At 36.2% G+C, this 26,488-nt stretch overlaps 1 protein-coding gene and 1 non-coding gene across 2 annotated transcripts in view; both read right to left on the bottom strand.

Moving 5' to 3' along the window:
- The window catches only part of CNTNAP2 (contactin associated protein 2), a 2,292,243-nt gene that overhangs the window by 582,410 nt on the left and 1,683,345 nt on the right, over positions 1-26,488 (bottom strand). The gene's annotated exons all lie outside the window — the stretch shown is intronic.
- Positions 3,592-3,699, bottom strand: LOC115935420 (U6 spliceosomal RNA). The gene has a single exon (XR_004071055.2). It is a non-coding gene; the product is annotated as a U6 spliceosomal RNA (small nuclear RNA).

Here is a 26,488-nt window from a genome sequence, read left to right as displayed (position 1 = left end):
GATGACAGGTGCACAGAGAAGCAAGCAGTACACTGATCTGGACATGGGACTCAGCCTGGCTTGGCCACTATCTTGGCCACTATCTGCTATGTGGCACTTAACTCCTGCAAGCCTCATTTCTTCACCCTTAAAACGAGGAGTGACACTTTACCTTTACATATATGATAGCCTTTACATGTTTTCTATGAATCTACAACTTCATCACTCGATTCATGGCTCTGCTCACTTTTTCTTGACCATGCTGACGTTTTGTCCTCTGGTCCTCCTTCTTTAAAATATTTTAATCCTTTTCTGAGTCAGTGGGGATGGCAGTGGTGGGGCCTTCCCTGACCTTTGTGGCTGGATTCCTACTCCAAGTCCTTGCATAGACAGAAATGGTTTTATAGGGGAATGTTTCATTGGAGATGAAACAATGATACTTTGGTAGCCGGGGCAATTCTTTTTTTTATCCTTATTGGAGGATCAGTCCCCAGGTGAAGTTTATTTAGCACTTGTCATTAAAGAAACGTGACTTGGTTAGAAGCCAGTGTGAGCAAGTGGAGAGAAAGAAAGTTTCTGATTCAGTTGAATTATAATAAAACAAGCACCTCTGTACAGTTTAAGATAAACCCCACTGAATTGAATGTTATTTATGTAAGCTAAAACCCTCATTAAATTGACAGCAGCATTATTATTAGGCAAAGTGTGATATAACATAGATACAGACTCAAAATGGACATAAATGATGCCCATTGTATTTATTTATGACAAAAATTAGTCAGAATTGTAAGTACTGGTGATGTTAGGTTTTCTATTGAAAGGGATTCTTTCTGCATACGTCTGGGTTTGAGTTCATGTAGCCACCAAGCTCTGCCAGAGTTTAATGAGGATCTCAAAGGTGGGAGATGGATCCATTTGGTCGATGTAGGTGTCTATGAAAGACCCAGAAACATTAGTCTGTCAGAGTACCAAAGGGAAAGAAATAATTGAAAAGGAGATATAAAAGGAGAAGAAAGACAGCTATTAAAAAGTTGAATTCTAGTAGAATTACGAGGGTATTTTTACAACACTCTGTAGTTTTAGATGGCTTCCTCCATAGGCCCCAACACAAAATGCATCACAGAAAAGTACAAAAAAGCAATAGTCCTTTTTATGAGATTCTGTTCATTGGAAAAGAAAAAGAAGATTTAGCCAGCAGCAGGAATTTGTTCCACCTAGCTTTAAATGGAAATCACTTTTAAAGCAGTCATGGAAAAATTTAGCTGGGTTCCCAAACAATATAACATGTTCAGTGCAAAGTCTGATTCACGAAGCTTCTGCCAGCAAATCATTATTCTTGCACTACAAGAAAAAGGGTGTATTGTTCCCTGTTACAGGAGAGCTAGGGAAAAAGAACATGATAGTCAGCAGAGGAGCTAAAGAGACTTGATTTATAGATTATATTGACTCACTAGTGTGGAAAGAAAAAGTAACCCGTATCTAATCTTTCAATTCTTCCTTTGAGGCATCTTTCAGATGTGTACCTTCCTCTCCATGACTTCTGAATCTGTCTTCATGCCGTCCCCTCCCTCTTGTTCACCTGCGTTGCCATCATAGTCCCTCGCTGCCCAGCTGGGGTACCAGATATCTGTCTGTGACACTCAGCCCCATTCCTACCTCATTCTATGACCTCTCCTACAGCACAGGGACTGGCAGTGTAGGAACTACATTTCCCAGAACCCCTTGCCTAACAGAGCTTTGTTTTGGATGCGACCAGTAAGAAGCCCCTGTGGGAGATTTGGATGGCAGAGAAGTGTGTACTGGGGCAGTGGCCTGCTGACATGCAGAGTTTGGAACCTAAAGGGTTTTTAGTAGCCTTTAGCAGTTCACCAATATATACCGGAGGCTGCTGTGACCTGTGGGGAAGTTTCTTTGAGTTTCTGATCTGCCTGGAGGCAATGTCTAATCCCTCGGTAGCCATTAGAGAAGCTGAGGCCAGCAGCGACTGGCCTTCCTCAACCTCAGGACTCCTTTCCGTCACTCTCATAAGCACATAGTGACCCACATCAGATCCCTTCTTCCTTGGAGCATCGAGGGAAGGTTCTATTTTCCTGATTGCTTACATCACTGCTCTCTGGAGCTCGGAAATTATCTATCACAGCTCCTTATTTTATGGATGAAGCTCAGAGAGATTAAGCGACTTGCTCAAGATCACGCAGCTCCTTAATTATGGAACCAAGCCTGTGATCTCTATCTCCTAACTTCCAGACTGGCGCTAATTTCTATTGTTTCATGCCTCTGTAGATTTGTATACCATCTCCTCATGTTCCCGCATATTTTTATACCCCTATTTTGTTGTATCTACGATGCCAGCAGTCATCATTGTTCCATGAAAAAAAAAAAAAAAAACCGAAGAAAAATACCACCAAATAAACGGACTCAGTAAATTTTAATCCCTGGAAAACTTTGTGCTTGCTGAAAGAACTCTTTTCAGCTTGATTATAAATTTTTATTTATTGCATATACACAAAAAATAAAATATAAGCAAAATAAATTGGGTGAGATATTTCTGAAACTTCCTTTCATGTAGAGTCTGACTCTTTGAATCATGTTTTTGACTCAGAGTTATTAAGCCTAATTACATATAGTTCTGTATAAATAATATATAAAATATGTATAAATATAGATAATGGATCTATATTATAGAATAAATATATATAACTATATATAATTAAATTACATAGTTAATATATAATTAAATGTACAATTTAATTAAATGTTTATATATCATTAAATTATAAAATATTTATTTAAAAATATAAAAACAATATCTTGAAATATATTGAAATATAATATGAAATATAATATATTGAAATATATTGAAATATAATTTTATATATTGCTTTATATAAAAATATAAAAATATAGTATATTGAAATATAAAAATATATATTGAAATATATTGAAATATAAAAATATAATATATTGAAATATAAATATACTTAAAATAAAATATAAGCAAAGTTAATTGGGTGAGATATTTCTGAAACTTCCTTTCATGTAGAGTTTGACTCTTTGAATCACGTTTTTGACTCAGAGTTATTAAGCCTAATTATATATAATTTTGTATAAATAATGTATATTAAATATATTATGTATAAATATAGATATATGTATAAATATAATGGATCTATATTATATAATAAATACATAAAAACATATACAATTAAATGACATAGTTAATATATAATTAAATGTATAATTTAATTAAATGTTTATATAATTAAATGTATAATTTAATTAAATGTTTATATAATTAAATGTATAATTTAATTAAATGTTTATATAATTAAATTATATATTTATTTAAAAATATAAAAATATAATTGTATGATTATAAAATTATATAATTATATATAACAGTTTTAAAATATAAATTTCTGTGCCATCAAGAGATAAGATGAGGTAGTATTTCCTTAAAAAATGTTAACTTATTTTTAATTTCATGGGTACATTGTAGGTGTATATATTCATGGGGTACATGAGATATTTTGGTGCAGGTATGCCATGTGTAATAGTCACATCATGGAAAATTGGGTGTCAATCCCCTGAAGCATTTATCCTTTGTGTTCCAAAAAAATATGGAATCTTTATGCATTTATGTGTCATTCTTGTGCAGGGGCCTTGCTGATCTTCCCTGTATTGGTCCAGTGTTAGCATATGTGCTGCCAAAGCAAGCACAATGTAACATTTAAATCTGTTAAGCAACTAAAATGCTGTGGTGCTAGACTCTTAAGTCATTTGGCAATGACATAGAACTAGACTTCTTTTTTTACTTTTGCTTCCTGTATGTTAAACATATATAATACACCATCTCACCCATCTTCTTTCAAAACAAGTAGGTCCTAGGAATAATAAGAGTGGTCTGTAATTGACTCTGAGGTTTTCTTGCAAGATGCTGACATGTGTCTTACACGTTGTTCTCCTACATGCAAGCATTGCTTGTGACATCACGACTGCCACCTGGCTGAAGGCAACTATAAGATGTCATAGATTCTAAGATGCATCCAAATTTCAGAAATACTACAATGAAAAAAATCATGTGTCACAAAATGTATTCAATTTTTAGTTCTGTTCTGTTCATTTCTGTGTCTTCAGTAAGAGTGTATGCATTTTCAAGGTACAGTTAGTAGCATATAATTATTTTTAGTGTCTCAGAATACAGGCGTACTTGGAGATTATTAAAATATGGTTTTTCCTTAAACTGAAACTTGTATCTTGTGTATTCATAATGCTACTGTTTTAATGTAATTAATCACTACAATTTATGATTAATTTAATGTCTTTAAGGCATAATATATACAGCTTTAATTCATGTTTGGACCCAGCAAACATTTATTGTTCTCATATTACCAGGCATATTTGTGTCTCAGGAGATTATTAACTCTCATACTTAATAAGAATTCCTCTAACTTGAAAACTCAAAGATTAAGATTTCTGTGATATCTATGTATAGATAGCAAGGCTATGGTAATGCAATTGCTAAAAGCTTGTTTTGTTTGAGAAAAATAAGGCAGAAAACAAAATTTACTTCTTTGAGAGGATACACTTGCCATCTCTTCTGTTTCTTAGAAAATGGGTTTTCGCCATGCTTATTCATAACCAGTACCTGCTTCTTGAACATTTGGCTGGGAAGAAAAAGTAGCGTAGCAGTCAGCAGGAACTCGCTAATACAAGAGAATGCTGTATGGAATGAAGTAATGCATACAGAGCATGGCACCTGGCAGATGTGTTTCCATCTGTTGCTCAGACTTTTATCTTATTTTCCCTCCAACCAATTATATGGTCTTTCCATGCCTGGCAAATAGTAGGCAGTCAATGAATGATAAGTTCCTTCTATTTCCTGCTCTTGCTCCAAAGTTAAAGCAGGGCGAGTACTTGGGCTGAAATGATTTTCCCTTCTTTACAGCTTGCCTACAGTTTTGAAGAAAGTAGATGTAGTGGACTGAATGTTTATGTGACCCCCACCAAATTAATATGCTGAAATCTTAACACCCAAAGTGATGTTAGGAAGTGGGGCCTTTTGGGGTGAAGTAGGTCATGAGATGCAGAGCCTTTATGTACGGTATTAGTGCCCTTATACAAGAGGCCCCAGAGAGTGCATTTTCCCCTCTGCCATGAAAAGTCACAGCTAGAAAGAGCCATCTATGAACAGAAAACTCCCCCTCACCAGACACCAGATCCACCAATACCTTGGCAGGTCTTGGAATTCCCAGCCTCCAGAGCCGTGAGAAATGAATTACTGTTGTTTATAAGCCACCTAGTTTATGTTTTTTTTTTTTTTAATAGCAACCCGAATGGACTGAGACAGTACGTACTCCAAGCCACTCACAATCTCAGATTCACATATGTATTGAATGCCCCATGGAAACAAAGTCCATCATAGCATGTTTGGACTAGAACGGGTGCCTGAGACTCTTTTGGCCTAAGGTTGCTATGGAGATCCACTTCTGGAGCAAGGCAGCTCCAGGATTCTGGGAGACCTTCTCGGGGTAAGCAGATGTGAGATTTCTACAGGGACTCCATGGGATTCACCAGAGCCTGTATGTGACACCTGTGACCTCTGCTTTACTGGGGACCATGTGGCCCCCCTCGCTGCTCTGTAATCCCCACAAAGATTCAGGCAGATGCCCAGTGGTCACTCTGACCATCACAGGCCTGTTCCAATTGTTACTGTGGAAAGGACCTTAGGATATCTGAAAGTTGACCGTATGCTCCTCCAATTGTTCTTTTATACACATCATTTAACACTGGAAAGTAGTAAAGTAGAGTGTTCATGATTTGTGTGGGCTTTCCAGCTAGCCAGACAAGTTCCAATCCTGGTTCTGTTACCTAGAGTCCTATGACCTTGATCAATTTACTTAGAACTTCCGTTTCAGCATTTGTGATATCGGAAAAATGCCTGTCTCACAGGGTTTTTGTAAGGATTGAATGAGATCTGTACCTGAAATGCCTGGTACAGGGTAAGCACTAAATATGGAGAGCTATTATGATTACTGACAAACGTGACATTTAAGACTTTTAATTCAACATCATTAGCTCATCTGTCTTATTGACACTTAATCAAGACTTTCTAAAGTGTGAGCTCGTATTAATTTCCCGGTAACTCAGTTGTCTACTTGAGTTCATTTTCTTTCTCCAAACTGAAACTAACTCCTGTGGCATGATTGATTTTGCCAGAGTGATTCTGCATATCCTAAACAGGATCTTTCCATCTGCTGCTCAGCCCCATCTGTTCTTGCCTCCAGCTGATCCAATTTCATATCCAGTTGGTAGAGGGCCACCTGAAAAAAAATCTGCATTATGTTCTGATGTCCTGAAGAAATCTTGAGAAAAATTCAGCATAAAGAATTCAGTCACTTGGACACACTAAAGGCTCAATAAATTATTTTACGGGAAATGGGGAACTTGCCATATGGTGCTGTTTTTTTTGGTGGTGAAATTAGGTCATATCAAAGTTGTATTAGAAAAAACAAGGAAAACTCGTGCCTAGCAGAGTGCTGTGTGCAGTACAGACTCTTCGTACCCAAGAACTAAGTAATATAGTACTATTATTATGTAGGAGGATTGCAAGTCCTTTGAAGTTGATAAATATTCCAAAGATGTATCATTCCATTTTTAAGGTACTATTATTTTTATATTAAAAGTATGATATTTTAGATGATTAGAGAAACTAGGACATTTAAGACTTTAATTACTCTTTCACAAAATACGCACTAGACTGCATTCACTTGAGCTGGAGTATCAGCGAACATTTATGAAGAAAGAGATGCTTCCCTGAGTGGTGTAGCATGGTGTAATAGCAACAGCACTGAGCATCACCCCAAAACAATTTGCTGGTGCTTATTAGATGCTAGATGTTGTCAGATGCACTTTGCCTTTATTACCTTCATGTATTTTATCAAATTAAGATACAATTTATTGTTTGATGCCCCATGATTTTATGTGGCACTTCCAAAAAAGATGTGCCATTGATTTTAAGAATCATCCCAATTAAAATGTGAAATGTGCCTATGTCATAGAGTGGAAGAGTAGAGTAATCTATGATTCCTTATAACACCTCTATGAGGCTTATTTTACATATGAATAAATTGAAACTCAGTGGTATTAAATGAAATGCCCAAGCCACTTCCAGTTAGAAAAGAAGGAAATCTGGACTTTGATCCAATTTTGTCTGCTCCCTACAATCTGTATTAAGCTTGGGCTTCAATGCCCTGGTTCTGCAGTGACTGTAGTTCCAGAGATAGTAAGTACCAGTGAACGAAGCTCTAGAATGAATTTGTACCTCTAGTGCTGTACCTGGAAGCACATCTTCATATCTGAAATAAGTATACTACACTCACCCATTTCTTCCCCCTTTTTTCTAGTTTCTTTCTTCCTTTGTTGATGATCTACATAGAAAATCATGTTTTAAACGAATTGCTTTTCTCTCCTCTGTACCCTAAAGGATCGCGTGTTTGGAAAGTAGTGTAGCTCGCATCAGAAATCATAAGAATAGGAAGAATGGGTTTCTTTAGGGAAAACTTAAAGGTTCCTCTCCTTTCTTGTAGAATTTCTATTATTATAGAAATAATAGAAATATGCTTTATCTTTGATTAAATAAATGATGGGTTTAATACAAGAAGTCATTGCGTTACTTGCTTTGGCCTGGAAAACAACTGGTCAGAAACCTCCCTAGCATTCTACCCTCTCATACTTTCTAAATCATCTCCTTCCTACCCTTTTGGGCTCTATGAGACTATAGCCAGCGCTACAGGAGCTATCTGTTTCTTCTTCCTGTGACTCTAAGATCCCCAAGCTCAAAACCCAAAGCTTGGCAAGAAAAAAAATCCTAAAGGTAAGTAACATATTTCAATCATTTTACAAATCTCTTTCCTCTTTCCTCTACCAAATACACAGAGGATATCCCTTGAGAAGTTTTACAATCTAATTTGTTTAGTAGATCTTGTGGCCCACACGGCCCACACTATTTAGAGCAAAATATTCATTTACTCAACAAATTTTTTTGTTATGTGCTATGCTAAGCACTTTACATTTTATGTGCTATGCTAAGCACTTTACATTTACTATGTACAACTTACACAACCACTTGGGTAAGTTTGGTTCCTAGGGATTAACTGGATTGCAAGGCCATGAAGCCACAGAGTGCTTGACACCATGCAGAGGGAAGTCAGGTTGACTCAGAGCCCTTACTCCATCTGCTTGGGGCAAACAGAGAAAACTTTTGGCCTAGGATATTTTTCATCAACAGTGAGTAATTACTAAAGTTATTATAGCAGGGATTTCAGTCCTTAAAATGTATTATGTATTCAGCTTTTATCCTGTGAATGGTGAAACCCCATCTCTACTGAAAATACAAAAAAGTTAGCTGAGCGTGGTAGTGGGTTCCTGTAGTCCCAGCTACTCAGGACGCTGAGGTTGGAGAATGGTGTGAACCTAGGAGGCGGAGCTTGCAGTGAGCCGAGATTGCACCACTGCACTCCAGCCTGGGTGACAGAGCGAGACTCCATCTCAAAAAAAAAAAAAAAAAAATGTATTCAGCTTTTATGTAAAGGGGGATATCCACTTAATGATATTCTTCCTTATTTCTTGATGAGACCATATGATGGCTAAAAGAACCAACTGAATTCATTAAACTTCACTGTAATGGGAAATTCTGTCCACTTTTGTCCTGTGACTATTAGAAATGCATTTTTTACACATATTTTTTCACTTCAAAAAAATTCCAAGCCGTTTTTATTTATCCCAGAGTTCTTTATCTGTTGAAATAGCTTGCTGTTTATATCAGTCAGTGAATTGAGTTTGAAGTCTCTTTGATATCTCTGATAAAATATTAGAAAAAACCTGCAGTATAAATGCCAAATGGCTGTTTTAGACTCCCCATTAAATTTGAATTTGATAAGTCTATGGATCATACATATAGCATGTGCTATGGCTTTTTACTTTCCATTCTCTGACCAATATTAAACTGTAAATTGAAAGGAAATTCTTGGTCACCATCAAATTGATTGATTGGGACATAAGCCAATCTTTAAGTCAAACTAATGTCAAATAGGACATAGAATTCTGGGATAGTTCCAATTATAGAATCAGAATTATGGATTCTTAATTCAGAATAAATTATAGGATTATACTATCACTTATAAATTTTAAGTATTCATTGAACTAGATTTTGGGTTTTCCTTTTGTGTTCCTTTCATTATTTCTATTAAGGAGCTCAGCCAAAATATCCAATTAATTTTTCCCTATCACTGTTAAAACATTTTCTTAGTGTTCTCTGCTTCAGTCTTTCTCTAAACTCATCCTTCACACAACTGGCATATTGCTGTTTATAAAAGTCATATTATATCCCAGCTTGTAAACTTCTGATGGCCTTCTATTGCCTGGCTTATAGGAGAATGCCTACAACTCCTTAGCCTGATGTAAATTACTACCCTCAATCGACGCTCAAAGTTCTCACCCTAACTTTACTACCTACTATCCCTCCACAAAAACCAAGGAACCGAAGTGAGAATGGCCACCTTAAGGTTTCGTGCAAAAACTTTGCCTTTTTTCTTATATTTTACATCCCACCTTCTATCTTCAACACCCACACCCCATATCATCTTTTTAAAAAGCCTTCCTTGGCCTCCTCAGTGCAGAGAGATCTCTGTTGCCCACCAACTCTCAGAGCACGTCTCTCTCTCCACCTTTTGTTTAGTGGTTGTCATCTCTTCTCTCATTTCTTCTCTATTTCATCTCTTCTCTTGATTTGCTGCATATATATCTTCTCTTTTTATCTGGATTGTAAACATTTTGTGAAAGATATTATCCCAGTGTTTGCAGATAGCGAGTGCAGGGTTTCTATCCTCAACAGAAATGTTATGTCTCTTTAGATGTTTATTTTCAATTTTATTGGAGAATACTGTTATCATACATCAGTGTTTTCTTTCTGAGGAAAAACAATCCTAGTTTCCCCTATCAAAGTACACTTTTACAATAATGAATTACTCTATTCATAGCTTTGTTATAAACTTTCTTCAAGTTCTACCCAACTATATTAATTGAAGTTGTGAAATAAGGTATTAGATGCAATTATAATATAAAACACATCAACTCTGAGTAGCGCAGAAGGGCTTGCCTCAATAAATTGCTGGGTCAATACTCCATTAACAACCAACCTGGTGCTACTAAGAACGCTCACTAGAAGCGCTGCTCAGGATATCTATAAACTGCACAAACCCATAGAGACAAATAAGTATATATTATTTGCCTCTTTCAATTTTCTTTCAACAGCTCAACATATAAAATTGAAACAAGAATTATTTTTGTTTCAAAGGATGAAAGTAACTATAACTATTGAATCCTAACATTTTTAATGCTTTAAAAATTAGGTAAATATTTGATACATAAAATCTTAGACTCTATTTAAGCAGCATTTTACCTTCAGTATAATCTGTAGCAAGTAAATTTACCAGTACCTCAGAATACTGTAAAATTCATTTCCTTTCCATTACTTGAATCCACTACTTCCTCAATCCACGTTAAGCAAAATTTTCTTTTCCCTGTCTGCCTTCCCTATATGGAAAGTGCTGGATGCCATGATGGTATCACGCGACACACTTCTTTTGTTTCTAGTGTCCCCCAGACAACTACTCAGAGCTTTCTTTTTCAGGCATTGTGTGACCACCATTCACTTCTCTTACTTCTTAAATATCTATTTGAGGCTCCGCAATTAAAGAAAAAAAAAAGGAAGCTGGTAAAAGAGGGTTTTTTTTTGGGTGATATTGTGTTTTGGGACAATTTTTTCAAGTATTAAGAATCATATCATTTTATGACCAGGGAGGACCAAACTGAAGTCCAGGAAAATGACTGTCCAAGAAGATCCACAGTTACCTTTTTTGATACTCATATTGGCGATACAGACATGCCAAAACTCGTCCCTTCTGATGCGAGATTTAATGATAGGAACCATTTCCACATGGCCTCAATTATTTGGTAAGCAGGGCTGTTAACTATGGGGAAATTCTGTAGTATTTGGAACTTCCCCCACCTCTCCATACATTCATACACAACTCTACCACGGACTTGAATGAGGTAGCAAGGCTTACTAGCTTCTCAAGACTTCGTCATCATAGCCAGACTTGAGAGTAGAGTTTCTGGGTCCACATCTTACAGATATGTGCCCCATCTTTACTACTAGAAGACAACAAGGAAGGAAGAAATTCTACTCTCTGCGATAGTTTAATCTGAAATGCAAGCTTAAGAATTCCAGAAACTGGAAAAGTATTATTTCAGCCTTTTGAATAAAGGAGAGACTACACAGTTAAACCTCTGAAGGCTTCACCAAGCCCCTCAAAGTGAATTTCTGCTAAATAGAATCTCGAGACACTAAACACATAATATTGGCATGCAGAATGTCTGGGTATTGAATAAAAGGTTTGCTGGTTTATATAGATAAGCCATCCCCATACACCTTCTGAATGCCTTGATGTCTGCTAGAAAGACAACACAAACCTTAGTCATGCCAGGGAGACAGTAAAATAGCCTTCTTATATTGAGTTATTCGCTGCTTTATTTATTTTTCTTTTTAAATATAACAGTTGTTGCCTTTTACAAATTAATACCAAAATGCCAAAATAAATAAAAGAGAACTTTACTACTTTTGCTTCTATTTTGTGAGAGTACCAGCTATGCCAGTATTTTCTTTGTTTTAAGCCATTCACCTATGGGCATATTCTGTAGCTTCAGTAATTTTTTTTTTTTTTAGCCCTTGCTTGCAAGTAATTGGTATTGATTTTTGCAGGTTACTGCTAATGTGTTTAGTTCCGAAAAGAAACCTAACTGTACCCTTCTCATCCTATAGTCCCTTGAAGAAAATAACATGTATAACTTCAGAGCAAATTGCAGTGGTATCCAACTTCTTTAGGCAAAAATTAGGGGTGGGAGCCAAGTTTTTTCAGGGCACGTGTCTTCATACCTCAAAGGTAGTGATATGTCTTAACCTCCCCATTATTTCAATTCAACGTGCGATATACGAAGTGTGGTGGTTAGTGGTTAATACTCCTTATGCTAGAGGAGTAAACAACTAAACAACGTAGAAATCTCATTTAAGAACAAGGCCCTAGGGAGTGACAAGAAATAAGTCTACCCCTTAAATCAGCACATTCAACTGGGTCGGTCATTAACAACATTGGCACTAACAGCTTTCAGCAGCAGGGCAGCTGCTGATTATAATTGGGTTTCCTGCAACTGTGGCTGCAGAAGAACTGAAGCCTCCATTACAAAGGCAGAAAACTGGGGGAATGCACATGAATTCAAGGTAGAAGGGGAAAGCAAGTGGAGAAAAGGATTCACAATTTTCCATATAGTTAAACACAACTTTGCATATCAGTCAATAAAGGGAGTCAAATATATGGTTTGGAAAGCTCTGGATTATTGCGAAGCAAGCTTTATTATCCAGAATCAGCTCAAGAAGGTAGTACCTACTGTAGAAGACAAGGTTTCCTTCTGATAAAATGATATTTTCTGTACCAACCCTTGTCTCTTGCAGAGTTGACAAATAGCAAATAAGAGTAGAGTAATAAAAATTATAATAAGAAATTTACATATAATTGTTTTTCTAGGTAAAAAGGCAAAAAGCTCACACCTTAAAAGGCAGCCATATTTTTGACTGAAAATGTTGTCTGAGCGATGTCATATACATCGCAATGATAATCATCAGCATCCAACTTTGAAACATCCGCTTGGCATCCTATTAGTGGGGCAGTATGAATGATCAGGGCACGGTTCCCTATGGCAGTATTAATGATGCAGTGGAATCAGTCAAGGACAGTTAACACAGCTGAGGTGGGTAAATAGGGTGGATAAAGGAACGCGAGATAAACTGTTATTACATATCAACATTTTGACATAATCTGGCAGGCTGACAAAATAGACAACACTCCAAAAATATATCTAGAAGTCAGATTAAAAATTTCAGTGGAAACTTGCAATACTTCCAACAGGGTGGGATTTTATATAAAATAGACTCTTTTTGGATTTATTCATGGGATTTTGTCACTTAAAAAGTGAGAACATCTTGTTATAAAGAAGCTTTTCATGTAAGAATTTTTGATATGTATTTGCTAAACCAACACACAGATACGCCCGCCTGGATATACACAACATCTCCATGTATCTACGGTTATACAGAGCACTTGAAAGAGTCATCTAAATCTTCTTTCTTCATTTCTTTATTTCTCATTCACTTTCATGTGTTGGGATGGAGGTGGGGAGGTGAGTATAAAATAGAGAGTCCGTCCACTTTCCATCATATTCTAGTCCATCTTCTCTACCCACGACTCCACAGAAATTGCTCTTGTCAGACCATAGAAGACTTCCATGAGACTAAATCTAGCGGACAGTTTCTCTGTCCTCAGTTGGAACATTTGGGGGACATTTCTTCTTTTTTAAACACTATTGTTTCTTGGCTTATGTGATGTAACTTCTGATTTTCTTCCCTTCTCACTGCCAACCCCTTCTTCATCTGTTATTTTTCCCACAATACAATGAATGCTTTTTGTTTTTTAATCTTGATCAGATCATTATACTCTTTCAGTAACTTCCAATAACTTTTAGTAGTTTTTCATTTCATGTAAAATAAAACCCAAATTCCTCATCATTTCCCTAAAGTTCAGCTTGATTTAGTCCCTACCTGTGGCCACAATTTTATTCTGCACCACATTCACCATGCTCCTCCACCTTGCCTTCTTTCCTGTTTCTCCTCAGCCATTTCCCCTTTTCAGGGCCTTTTCCTTTGCAGGTTCCTCCCCAACACCCAAATTCTTCACATCTCTGAATCCTTCCTGGCATTCCAATCCCAGTTCCTAAGTTACCACACTGGAAGACCTTCTCCAGGACTTCCATTTCACATTCATCTTGCCTCTTTCTGTCATGTTTATGTTATTTATAGCACTTATCACATTCTGAAAATATCTTTTTTATTTGTTTATGATTTATTGTGTTCTCCCTCCACTGGAATATACATACCATGGGGATGAGGAACATGTCAGTCTTGTTGCCTTCTGTATTACCATTGCTTGATACATAAAAGGCACTTAATAAATATTTGTCAAGTAAAACAGATATTAAAAATTTCAAGGCCCAAAAAATATCTAATGGGACCTAGAAAACATTATTTCAATGAATTGCCCCCTCAATGTTTTATCTACTCTGAGAAATAATACATTTCCTATATCACTTACTCTTTTTAAAAATTATTTTTTTCATAATTAATATAGTCATGTTGTTTAAAAATATAATAAAAATTCCTATTCCTCTTTATATTCCTGTCACAAATATGCCTAGTAACTATATACTGCTACCTGCCACAGGTAACTATGTCTTTAGTATCATTTGTGTTCTTCCAAGGTTTTTAATGCAAAGTCAAGCATACACGAACATATGTTATTTTCTCCTTTTTTAGACAAAAGCTAGACATATTAATCTGTACATTTTTTCCATTCAGCATTCTGTTTTAAAGATACTTCCACATTAGTACCTAAAGAGCTTACCATAAAACTCAGAAATGAAGGTACTGTAACACTGCCATAAACATAGGCAAATAAATCAATGGGACAGAAAAGATAATCTAGAAATAACCCACAGCTATATGGTCAATTCATTTTTAACAAAGGTTCCTAGGGAATTCAATAAGGAAAGTTATTTTAAGTTTTTTTCACAAATGTTTCTGAAATGACTGAATAATCTAATATGAATAAATTGATCCTTGCCTCACACCAGATACACAAATTAATTTGAAATTGATCAGTAACAAATCTAAAAGCTAAAATTATGAAACTTTTGGAAGAAAATATAGGAGAATATTTTTTATGAACTTGGGGAGGCAAAGCTTTTTTAGATAACACAGAGAAAGTGCTAGCCACAAAGAAAAATATTTAAATTGAACTTGATCAAAATTAAAGACTTCTCCTCTTTGACATATTACCACTAAGAAAATAAATAGGCAGATCATAAAATCATAGACCGGCAGGAAATGCATCATTCAAATATATATCTCAAAGGACTTAGATTCAGAATAAAGTATTTATATAACTCAATAAAGCAGCAACGAAAAAATAGACACATTAAACAGACATTAAACAACAAATTGAACAGACATTAAACAACAAAAGACATGCAATAACCAATAAGCGAATAAAACAGTGCCCAGAATCATTAATCATCAGGGAAATACAAATTAAAACCATAATGACAGATCACTGTACACCCACTGGAATGGATCAAATTAAAATTAAAACTCTGACTGCTGCACCAAATGTTGGTAAGGGAAAAGCAACTAGAACTATATTATTTTGCTGGTGGATATGTAAATTGGTATAACTCCTTTGGAAAATTATCAGATTCTTATAAATTTAAACATATACCTACCTTATGACCTAGCAATTCCACTCCTAGGTAGAATTTAAAAAAAATAGATCTATAAAAAGATTTATACAAAAATGTTATAGCAGCTTTATTCACAATATTTCAAAGCTAGAAACATCCCAAATGGCCACAAACTGAAAAACAGGTGAATAAACTGAGGTGTGTTATTTAATGAAATACCATTTAACAACATGGAGTAAACTCTAACATATTTTTCTGATGCAAAAAGTCAGACCTCGAAGAGTATATTCTGTATTACTCTGTTTCTATAAAATTCCACAACAGGTGAAATGAATCTGTTGATGGAAATCAGATCTACATTCTCCTTTGAACTGAAAGGCACTGATGACCTAGGAATTGGCATGACAGAATTTTCTAGGTTGATGAAGATGTTCTATTATCTTGATGGGTGTGGGATACACAGGTGTATGCATTTGTCAAAATTTACCAAACTGTGTGCTTAGAGTCTGCATTTCATGATGCAAAAATTACATTTCAATAAAAACACTATAATTAAAATATAATATCTTAAGGTATAAAGTAATAACAATATAAGTAACATTTAAATAAAGGAAATGAATGTTTAAAATGAGGATCAAGATCTGGAATACAGAATTCATTATTTAGATGGGATTGGAGAAAGGAAGATAAACGTATATATAATGGGCACTGACTGGTAGACCTTTTCAGCAACGTTGTTGAAAAGCTGAAGTGAAAAAGGCACCATCAGGAAGGTGGACAAATCTAAAGGTCTGCATTTCCCATTGTACCTTTTTTCTAGTGCCGGTACAGCTTACAGCAAAACTTCAAGAGCTAGAACCATCTATCTGAGACAATTTTTTCCCCATTATACCACTAACGAGGTTTATGCCTTTCCTTGCTTTCTCATCTCTATGATTAACATTCTATGGTGACCTTTAAGTTGAATTACTCTTTCTTTTATCCAGAAACTGAATTAACCAGAGCTTTATCCCAAGCTTAAGTTACCTGTAAACCAAATTGCTCTGTAGAACAGAGTGAGAAATGCAGCAAGAAACATCAAGAAACTGGATTCAATGTCTCTAGAATGCTACAAAAATAGAAGTTCTGCTTGACTTAACAATCATGGAATTTACCTTGAAGGATATTATTTTACTATCAAGCTACCTTCTCTTCCTTCCCTGTCTCTGAAGTAAGAACTATAACAATAAATGAAATGCAGAGTCTCCCAAGAAAATGAGATTTGTTCTAATTTAGCCTTTAAGCCATTTTGTTAATTGCTTTTTATTTTTTAAGGCTGCAAAATAAAACCTAGTAAAGAAAAGGATTATAATTAACCACTGGGAAAAGTGCACACAAGCTTAGAATTAGCATTGTTAAATTTCTGAGGAAAAAAGGAAGGGATTAAGATAGAATTGCATTTTTTAAAATAGAGATAGGGGAAACGTCTCTCATTGACAGTGGCTCCACCTATTTCCAAATAATTCTGCTGTCTGCATCTCCCAACAGACCACGTGCTTCCTTTTAGGACACCTATGGGAGATCTAGCAATCGTGAGTGCACGGGGCATCCATCACTTGGCATTCATTACGTCAGTCTTCTAAGACTGATGGCTGCACTTCTCTCTAAGGGAAAGCAAATATGATCAATTATTGCTCCTGCTCCCTTGTTAGTACACTATTAGCTTCTGCAAATTATGGAGTAGGGTAAAATTTCATATAAATTGTATTAGCAGAACTAATATGTTCTTGATTGAAGACTGTCTATTAATAGGAATTTCAAAGAGAAAGGAACTTTATCAATGAACATAGGCCGAGATACAGAGCCTCAAAGAAATTAGACCACCATGATAAGAAACCAAGCAATTTAAGAGGACAATACTTGATAAAATGAGGATGCCTACTCGTACCATCACAGAGCAACCACACAATAATATTATACCTCTTTGTAGAAAACAATGGTTTTAAGATATACAGTTATGTGGGAATAACTGATTTTTAAAAAAAAATTAATGAAAAATTCTATAACTACCAATTGTATACAGAAAAGATGATATAATGAATCCCCATAAACTCATCATTTAGATTCATTAATTTTCCAGCAAAAATAAGCCACATCTGCTTAATTTTTTTCTTTGTTATTTATTATTATTATTTTTTTTTTTTGAGACAGAGTCTCGCTCTGTCGCCCAGGCTGGAGTGCAGTGGCGCCATCTCAGCTCACTGCAAGATCCACCTCCCGGGTTCACGCCATTCTCCTGCCTCAGCCTCTCAGGTAGCTGGGACTACAGGCGCCCACCATCATGCCCGGCTAATTTTTTTTTGTATTTTTAGTAGAGACAGGGTTTCACCATGTTAGCCAGGATGGTCTCGATCTCCTGACCTAGTGATCCGCCCACCTCGGCCTCCCAAAGTGCTGGGTTACAGGCGTGAGCCACCACGCCCGGCCTTCTTTGCTATTTTTAAAATTTTTTCCCATAAGTTATTGGAGTACAGGTGGCATTTAATTACGTGAAAAAGTTCTTCAGCGGTGATTTGTGAGATCCTGGTGCACCCATCAACTGAGCAATATACACTGCGCCATATATGTTGTCTTTGCTAAAAATTTTTAAAACAAATCCCAGCAACATGTAACATCATACCTAAAATACTTCAGTATCCACCTCTAAAAGCACAAACATTGTCTCACAAGATAACAGCGATATTATCTCACCTACATATTAACAATAATGTCTTGGAATCATGTCTAGTGCATACTAAAATTTTTCTAACGGTTTCAAAAATGTCTTTTTCTTAGTTGATATGCTCGAATTAAGATTCAAATACTGTATTTGGTAAATCTCCCAAGTCATTTTTCTTTCTTTCTTTTTTAAATTTACAGCTGTGCTCCTCCTTCTTCCCCTCTCCTTTTTTCCCATGCCATTAACTTTTGGCAGAAACTGTGTCAGTAGTCCTATAAAATGTCCTTCATTCTGGATTTCTCTGTTTGTTTCATTGTGGTGTCATTTAACTGCTTCCTTCCCTCTCTATTTCCTGGTGGCTGGAAGTAAGTGATAAAGGCTCAATTAGATTTAGGTTCAACTTTTGACAGAAATGCTTCATAGATGGTGCAGTCTGCTTTATGTTACATTATCTCAAGAGAAAAAATAAGTTCTAGGGTTCCAAATTATAACGAAAACCTAGTCCCTCTATTGTCTAGTTCTTTTTCAATATTTTATCCAATGGATTTAATCACTGATGAACATTGCTTTGATCAGTTATTTTATTAACATTGCAAAATGGTGAGTTTTATTCTTACACATTAATGAACTGCGATATTTCCATAAAAAAGGCTATTCATCATCAAGTGATTATTTTGATTACTGAAAAATACAACTCCTTTTAAAGTCAGAATAAATATTTAGTTTTTTCCCCTTTAATTATCAATTTTCAGAGCAAGTAGTTGGTGCCTTAATAATTTCCAGAAATTTTTTGAAAAAGAGTTCCCAAGCAGAAACCGAACTGTAGGCTAACCATCTCCATTATTTTTAAAATTCTAGCTCAAGACCCAGGTTTCCAGAATAATTCCAATCTCAAATCCTCCTTTTTACCCTACATTTCCATAAGATTAATGTGTTCTGTCATTTTTTTCATTATATCAGAATACATGAAAAAATTAATAATTGAAAAATCAATTCCAAACAGCAATCTCAGACCTTCCCATACATACCCTTCTTTGCTACCTTTCCGTTCACCTTGGTAACATTCTTTCTCCATCCCCCATCCTCAGAATGGTCCCCTCTCCCAAGCCCTCCAGCTCAGTAACACCTGTGTACTGGAGCCTCTCCAAGGCAGGGCTCCTGGTGATCCACAGAAACCTTGAGATGCTAAAGACACTCTCTACTCTTAAGAAAATGGAGAGGATGAACTTCTCCTGTGTGGATGGGAAATTCTGTTAAAGTAATATAAAAAACGACTGCTCATGCTGTTGCTTGAGACAATGTTAGTGAAACAGATCGTTGCATTTTTACACAAAATCACTTTAACTCTTTCACTGTATATTAAGCAATAGTCTCAACACCACTTATTAACACAGCAGCCAGAGTCTGAGAATATGTAAACACAAGGAAATGATATCTGGGGTGTATCTTTGGAAATAAGATTAAGAACTGCTGAAAGAGAGTACTGGTGAGCTCTGAACTGTGAGGCCAGTGGACATCACTCGATTCTGTGACACAGGCAGCCCGCGGAGCCCTGGTGGTCATCTTTTGTACAAGTTCTTTTGTGCATACAAGCTATTCATGGATTGAACCCTTGAAGAACAACTCAAAACATGTTACATTTGTGATAAGCAGCATAATGGCCCTTTAAAAATGTCCACACCTGGATCCCTGGAATATGTGAATATGTCGTATTCCATGGTGGCAAAATGGACTTTGCACACGAAATTGTGGTTACAGACCTTAAAATAGAGAGATGATTGTCTGAGTGGGACATATTGAATCATATGAACCCTTAAAAGTAGAGAGTGTTCTCTGGCTTGAAGCAGAAGAAGGATGTGGAAGAAGAGAAAGTCAAAGAGATTCCAAGCTTGAGAAGGATTCCACGTTTGCTGGCTCTGAGATGTCGGGGCCCACATGCAAGAACTAGAGGCTGGTTCCCTGTTGACAGCCAGCAAGGAAATAGGAATTTCAGTCCTATGGTCACATGGAACTGGATTCTGCCAACAAACTGAATGAGACTGGAAGCAGATTCTTTCCACAGCCCAGCTGTTAATCATCTTGACATCATCTTCCTAACATCCAGAACAGAGAAACCAGCAGAATCAACTCAGACTTATGACCTATAGAATTGTGTGAGATAATAAGTTTGGGTTAAGTCACTAAGCTTGTGCTAATTTATTATGGAAGCAATAGGAAAGCTAATTAATATTGCTATTGTGTCTACACTATCACTTCATAAAAGGACATCATACTCTCGAATTAATGGATTACCAATTGTTTCCTCACTGCAGACTATCTGAGTTATCACAGTGTATAAGAGGAACCACTCTCTCCCTCCAACCCCTGGTGCTCTCTTCTTTCTAACCTTGTCCCTAAAACGTAGGACTACTATTTCAGCTATATTATTTTGTTCATTATTTTCCCAGCTACATTATTATTACTAGGTATATTATTAACAAAAATGTTCTAATTATTTTGCTTTGCTGTTACCCCAGGAACCCAATAATTGTTTATAGGATGATTATTTGTAGGATGACTATATATATAATCATGTCATCATTCATAGGATGAATATAGATCATTTATAGGATGGACATGTATATTCAAATTTGAAACACTGACTTAGCAGTGATCTTCTGAAATACCTCTTGTTTGAAAGTCAGGAACCACATGCATTTTACATGGTGATGAGTTTCCCAATGGCATGTAAAAGTGCTATACTAAAAGTAATAAAAGTTTAATATGTAAGACTAATTGGATTCACAATCAATAGGTTATATAAAATGAAGGTTTTAAAGGGCAAGGCAAATACTTTCTTTAATTGAATAATGTGCCTCTCAAGCTGTTTTCCACAGAGAGAGTAATCAGGAATGACTATTATTAAACCAAGCTAATTTCACCTTCTGTGGAAAAAAAAAAGAAGAATGTTGAAGGAATAATGCCAAATGCAGCTACACCATCTTGATGGAGACAAATGCATAACAAGGTTCAGTCCTACAGGCAAAAAAGACCAGAAAAGACACCAAAATAATTTAATAAATGATGAAATCATGTAACAGAAGCTTTCTAGATGATGGTTTAATGGGATGTTACTAATGCAAATTTTATGCCTTGTTTAGCTTTTTCTTCTGGTGGAATTTTCCAGTGTGACACCCATATTTAATATCAGAGTTTCTAGGAAAATAAAAGAACTAGAATGGTATTTCACCTGTAAATTCCTTGGAAGATCTGGGGGGACTGAAATATCAAAGCCACATTAGAAAAAGTAATTAACTTAAATCCCTTTTGGAAAGGCAAAAAGAAAAGTGAATCAGAAATAAAAATGATCTTACCGAGAACATTTAAAAAGTGCCGAACAGTAAATGTTAGCTATTGTTCCTGAATACTTTGTCCTTTGAGCTTGTCGACTTTTTAGTCACAAGGCAGTGCACCATCATATTGCCCAAACAATTTACATCACAAAGGAACTATAATATTCTTTTAAAACGAAGAGAGGGTGAATTAATAAGAACCATTATCATACCAGATTCCTTCAATCTCAATGGAATGGCCAAATGCTAGCTGGGAAAATTACTTCAGACTTCTTAACTGCTATAATTGAAGTGAGATTTTCCTCTGTGCGTGCATGTGCAGAATATAAATATTTTAATTTCATCTGTTCAGTGAGTAATATCACAGGACTGCTATTTTACAGAAGTAACATTGGAGAATTAAAGGGTGAGCTTGGGAGTGGACCATATATTTCTAGAGAGACTTTTTTTGCTAGGAGGTCCAGTGAGCATGTGTTCATTTCCTCCTTTTTCTTTCTCCAAGAACAGTAGGAGTGGTCTGTGTTTCTGCCCAGAAGGTAACCCTGTTGGATGCTATCAACACAACTGTGAGACTATTAATGATTACATTTAAAAATCTAGCTACCTTCTGCTTCAATTAGTTTCCTCTCCACTACATAAATACACATGAGGGTTTGGAGACATATGACTACCTTTTTCATCTAAAAAGGCTTTCTTCTTCTCTGAGATTCTAGGCATAAACCATCCCATTGACTTGCCAAGGGACTGCATCAACTTCCTGGTAAAAAATGTGATGTTTTGGACTTCCCTGGTGAGACTAGTACTCCATAAAGGTAGTTTTTGGTAAAGTTATTTCATTGGCATGAAATCTTAAACTAATCTTTCCTAATGTATTTTGACATAGTATAAGCTATGAGTCCATCTTCCATCTGAACTTGCTTTTTTTTTTTTCAAATAGTGAAATGATTTGAAACTATTTTCAAATAGTGAAACAATTTTTTAGCATCAACCAAGGATCAACTGTTCTCTCAGATTCTGTGGTTTAATTAAATTCTCCTTGCTCCATAGAAGCCAGGTGACTATAATGTAATTTAATTTATTGTCTTATATTCTGATGTCTTTAATATATACTACATGTATATTCCTTGACACAGATCTCTTAATAGGCATGTGTGTATTATTAATATATGTTAGTCTACACCAGCAGAGCACCTTGATCCATCATGTGCTCATTTGCTTTGTGACAAGGGGACCCAACTTATATGTGAAATCTCTTCCATTACCCATAGCCAGCCGAAATTCTCCGATGAAACAAGCATTTTTTAAAAAGAAGTATATTGTCCTAACAATCACTTATCCTTTAGTGCTAAAAACTCTCTCTGAGGAGCGCCTCTCTGAAAACCAGCGAGAGCAGAGAGAGGACCTGAGGCCCTGTGGCTGGGATGCTGCCAGAGTGGCAGGATATTGAACGGATAGGGTGGGGAGGGGGCAGCTGAAAGTAGAATGAGTGGACACGTTGTGATTGTCTAGGAAGGGGCAGGTCCTGTATTGACTTTTTTTTTTTACTTTTTAAATTATTACAGGTTTTTTTTCCTACTTATATAAGAACTCTGCACTGTAAACATCTCCGGCTGACCTGTGCTTCTTCCTAACAGAATAGATGAATGCCTCTATCAAGGTAAATGATCTTTCAAGAGTTAGATGTTATTTTAACAAACCAAATAGTACATATTTTTGCAAAAATAAATTTCCTTAAAGTAAAACATCAACAACAAAAAAGTCTAATGTGAGAAAAGAAAGACTAAGTTACAAAGTTTACTCCCGAACACCGGCCTCCTTCCTCTTCCTGGAACATCTCAGACACAGACTTGCCTTGAGCCTCCGGACTGGCCGCTCTCCCTATCTGAATTTTCTTCCCCCAAATAGTCACATGGTGAATCCCTGCACTTCTTCCAACTCTCTCATAAATGTCACCTCCTTCCTGAGGCCAATTCCCCCAACTCTATTTAAAATTATAAGCCATCCTCACAACTCCAGTCTCCTTCACCCCTAACATTGCTATTATTTGATTTTTTCCTTCTAATCTACTCTATACTTTGTTTACTGACATAGTAACTACTTAATGTTCTTGCATTTAGTATTTATCAGGCTCTCTTTCCCCATTAGAATGCAGGCCCCACATGGAGATTCTTCTACTCATTCGCTCATGGAGAATATGGTCTTCACTCAACAAGTATTTGTTGAATGAATGAGAAAAAGAATCAAGAATTTTTTTTACATTAAGGATATCAAAAAGCATACAAATATAATCTGAATTATTTGGGTCAAGATTGCAAGTAAAATGTATGGGGATCATTGAATAATTAGGCTAAATGGATCTGTCAAACGATGGATACAGTGTTTTCAAGCTCCTCTTTCCCAAAGGGTTTAAGCATATTTGATAATCATATATTTATTTGCTATAAAATACAGTAATGATTATTTAAAAATTTTCAATTTGGCACATCCTCCCTAGGGGACACTGGGCTTCTAGGGAGTCTTCATGAGCCAAACATCAGTAATATTATATTTTCAAGAACTGCTGAGTTGGGAGGCAATTTGTAACTCTGGATCTGAAAGCCATGATTTGGTGACACTGTGAAACTGCTCTTCTTTAAAAATACTGTAGTTGGCTGGGCACGGTGGCTCATGCCTGTAATCCTAGCACTTTGCGAGGCCTAGATGGGTGGATTGCCTGAGCTCAGGAGTTCGAGACCAGCCTGGGCAACTTGGTGAAACTCTGCGTCTCCACTAAAAATACAAAAAATCAGCCGAGCGTGGTGGCACGTGCCTATAGTCCCAGCTACTCGGGAGGCTGAGGCAGGAGAATTGCTTGAACCCAGGAGGTGGAGGTTGCAGTGAGCTGAGATTGTGCCACTTCACTCCAGCCTGGGTGACACAGCAAGACTCTGTCTTAAAAACAAACAAACGAACACAACCCCCAAAGGTATAGTCCACATTTTATTGAAAACTGGAGAACAAGACTAACTAAGGTTACATGCCTCCTTCCTTGTAACTTTATCAATCAATTCTGAACATGTACACTGTAACTGAGTGCCTCTCTTGAACAGGATTCCCAGCCTACTCTGACTCTTTTATTCGGCCTTTATGTAGCTCCCATACCACAGAAAGAGAAAGGCGGAACCCCGGTTCTTGCTTTTCATTGGTAGAGTAGAACTTCAGTCATCTTTGTTAGAGATTACTTTAGACAGAGTATGCAACCAGTCGTGTTGTTGTTTCCAAATAAATTAAAAACGAAATTGGGTATTTTAACTTTATAAGAAGATAAAACTGCATTTGAAATCATAACAATCAAAATAACATTTGTAACAACTTTTGATTTTAGTGATCTCTTTCATTCACTTATTCTAATGTGAAAAGACTGCTTTTTTAGAAAGCCAACAAAATAAAAATTAATATTAAACTTTCTACCTGTATTGAATCAGCAAGTATGCATTAAATTCTGGAACATGAAAGAGGTTGGCTGAGACCTATTCTGACTAAAAAAATATTTCCATGGCAGGAAAGAACCTACTGATTATATGGCAAGCTCTTTGACATATTATCTATTAATAATTTTGTCCTCGACATGAACCCTGTGAGGTACATGTTATTCATGTTAGTACAGCTGTTTTTTTTAGTGCAGAAAAGTGAAAATAAGGGAGAAAGTAGATTTCTTAAGATCACGGAGAATGTAAATCCAAGTCTACTTTGCCTATCCAGAGCTCTGAGTCCTATGGTCTTCCAAAATAATATGCTTCTGGTGTGCTAAAAAATAAAATTATATTATTGATATATATCTATATCTGTATATATGATATATATCAATTATATAGCTGAAGGTTTTTAAAAATTAAAACTAAATAATATCTATTTAAGAAGAATTAAATAATTAGGTTTAGCAGTACTTGGCATCTGCCATACAAAGTACTTATAAGAAAATACTTTCCAACATCCACGTTTACTCTTTTTAAGCATACATTGAATAAAAGCATAGAGCTGGCTTGAGATGAGTCATCTGTTCTGTCACATTTACAAATGTCTACCCAAAACAAAGCCGGCAGTTTCCAGTTAAACTCAACATGAGTTGAAGCCAAGAACTTGACTCCAAAATCAAATGTGACTGAATCAGAACCCCTCCAGCCTTCCTCAGCACCTCACACGGGAATGAAGAAGAGATTCTACATTCTAACATACGTTTCAAGTAACTGAGAACAAATAGGTTCTGTCTCTGCAGTGTAGATTTTCTCATTAGCAAACCATATTGTGTCTCATTCTCTATACAAATTGTAGCATAACATACCAGAATACAATATGGAACAAAAAATAAATTTGCTAGTTGTGGAGCCAATAACTGATAAGAGAAACTGCAGCTGAAGACAAAAAAGAAAAATAATGATGCAGAAAAGCCAGTCTAGGAGAAGGTGGAAGACAAACAGCAGATTGTATTTTACATCCTGGTGGAGATGCATAGTAAAGGCTAAGGGAATTTACAGCTTACCTGGCCTGACCCTGATGCTACTCATGGGGGATGAGTTTCAATCCAGTTGTGCTGAGAGGGCTTGGGCAAGTTGTTTTTCTTTCCATATCTGATATTCATTTAAAAGGGGGAAATAAAAAAAAATGCACCTTTCACTATTATTGTGAGGATTAGCACTAGTGCCCAGCACTGTGTCTGGCACTGATGCAGGTTCTTAGTAAATAGTAGCCTTTGTTATTTACAGATGGGGAAGCTGAGGGCCAGAGAGGAAAAGTAAGCTTCAAGATGGCATTAGTATGTGCTGAAACTGGAAATAAGGAGAGAAAACAGATTAATCTGAAATATGCCATGTCAGATCAGTATTACAGAACTTTCCAGCCACATTGTACCTCATCTAGGTTCGTCCCAGGAAGGCAAGCTGCCTGCTCGTGCTGCCAGTAGTAGGTGGGAGGATTCTAGAAGTAAAGCTGTTGTCACTAATCACTGAATCATTTTTTTTTTCCTTCCTGGTTGGCTGAGAACCTCTCCTAAAAGCCAAACCATTCTTCCCAGATCCCTGACAACTCAACAAAA

The sequence above is a fragment of the Gorilla gorilla genome, chromosome 6 (assembly GCF_029281585.2).
Source record: "Gorilla gorilla gorilla isolate KB3781 chromosome 6, NHGRI_mGorGor1-v2.1_pri, whole genome shotgun sequence".
NCBI classification, from domain to species: Eukaryota; Metazoa; Chordata; class Mammalia; order Primates; family Hominidae; genus Gorilla; species Gorilla gorilla.
This window is presented reverse-complemented; position numbering and strand designations above follow the sequence as displayed.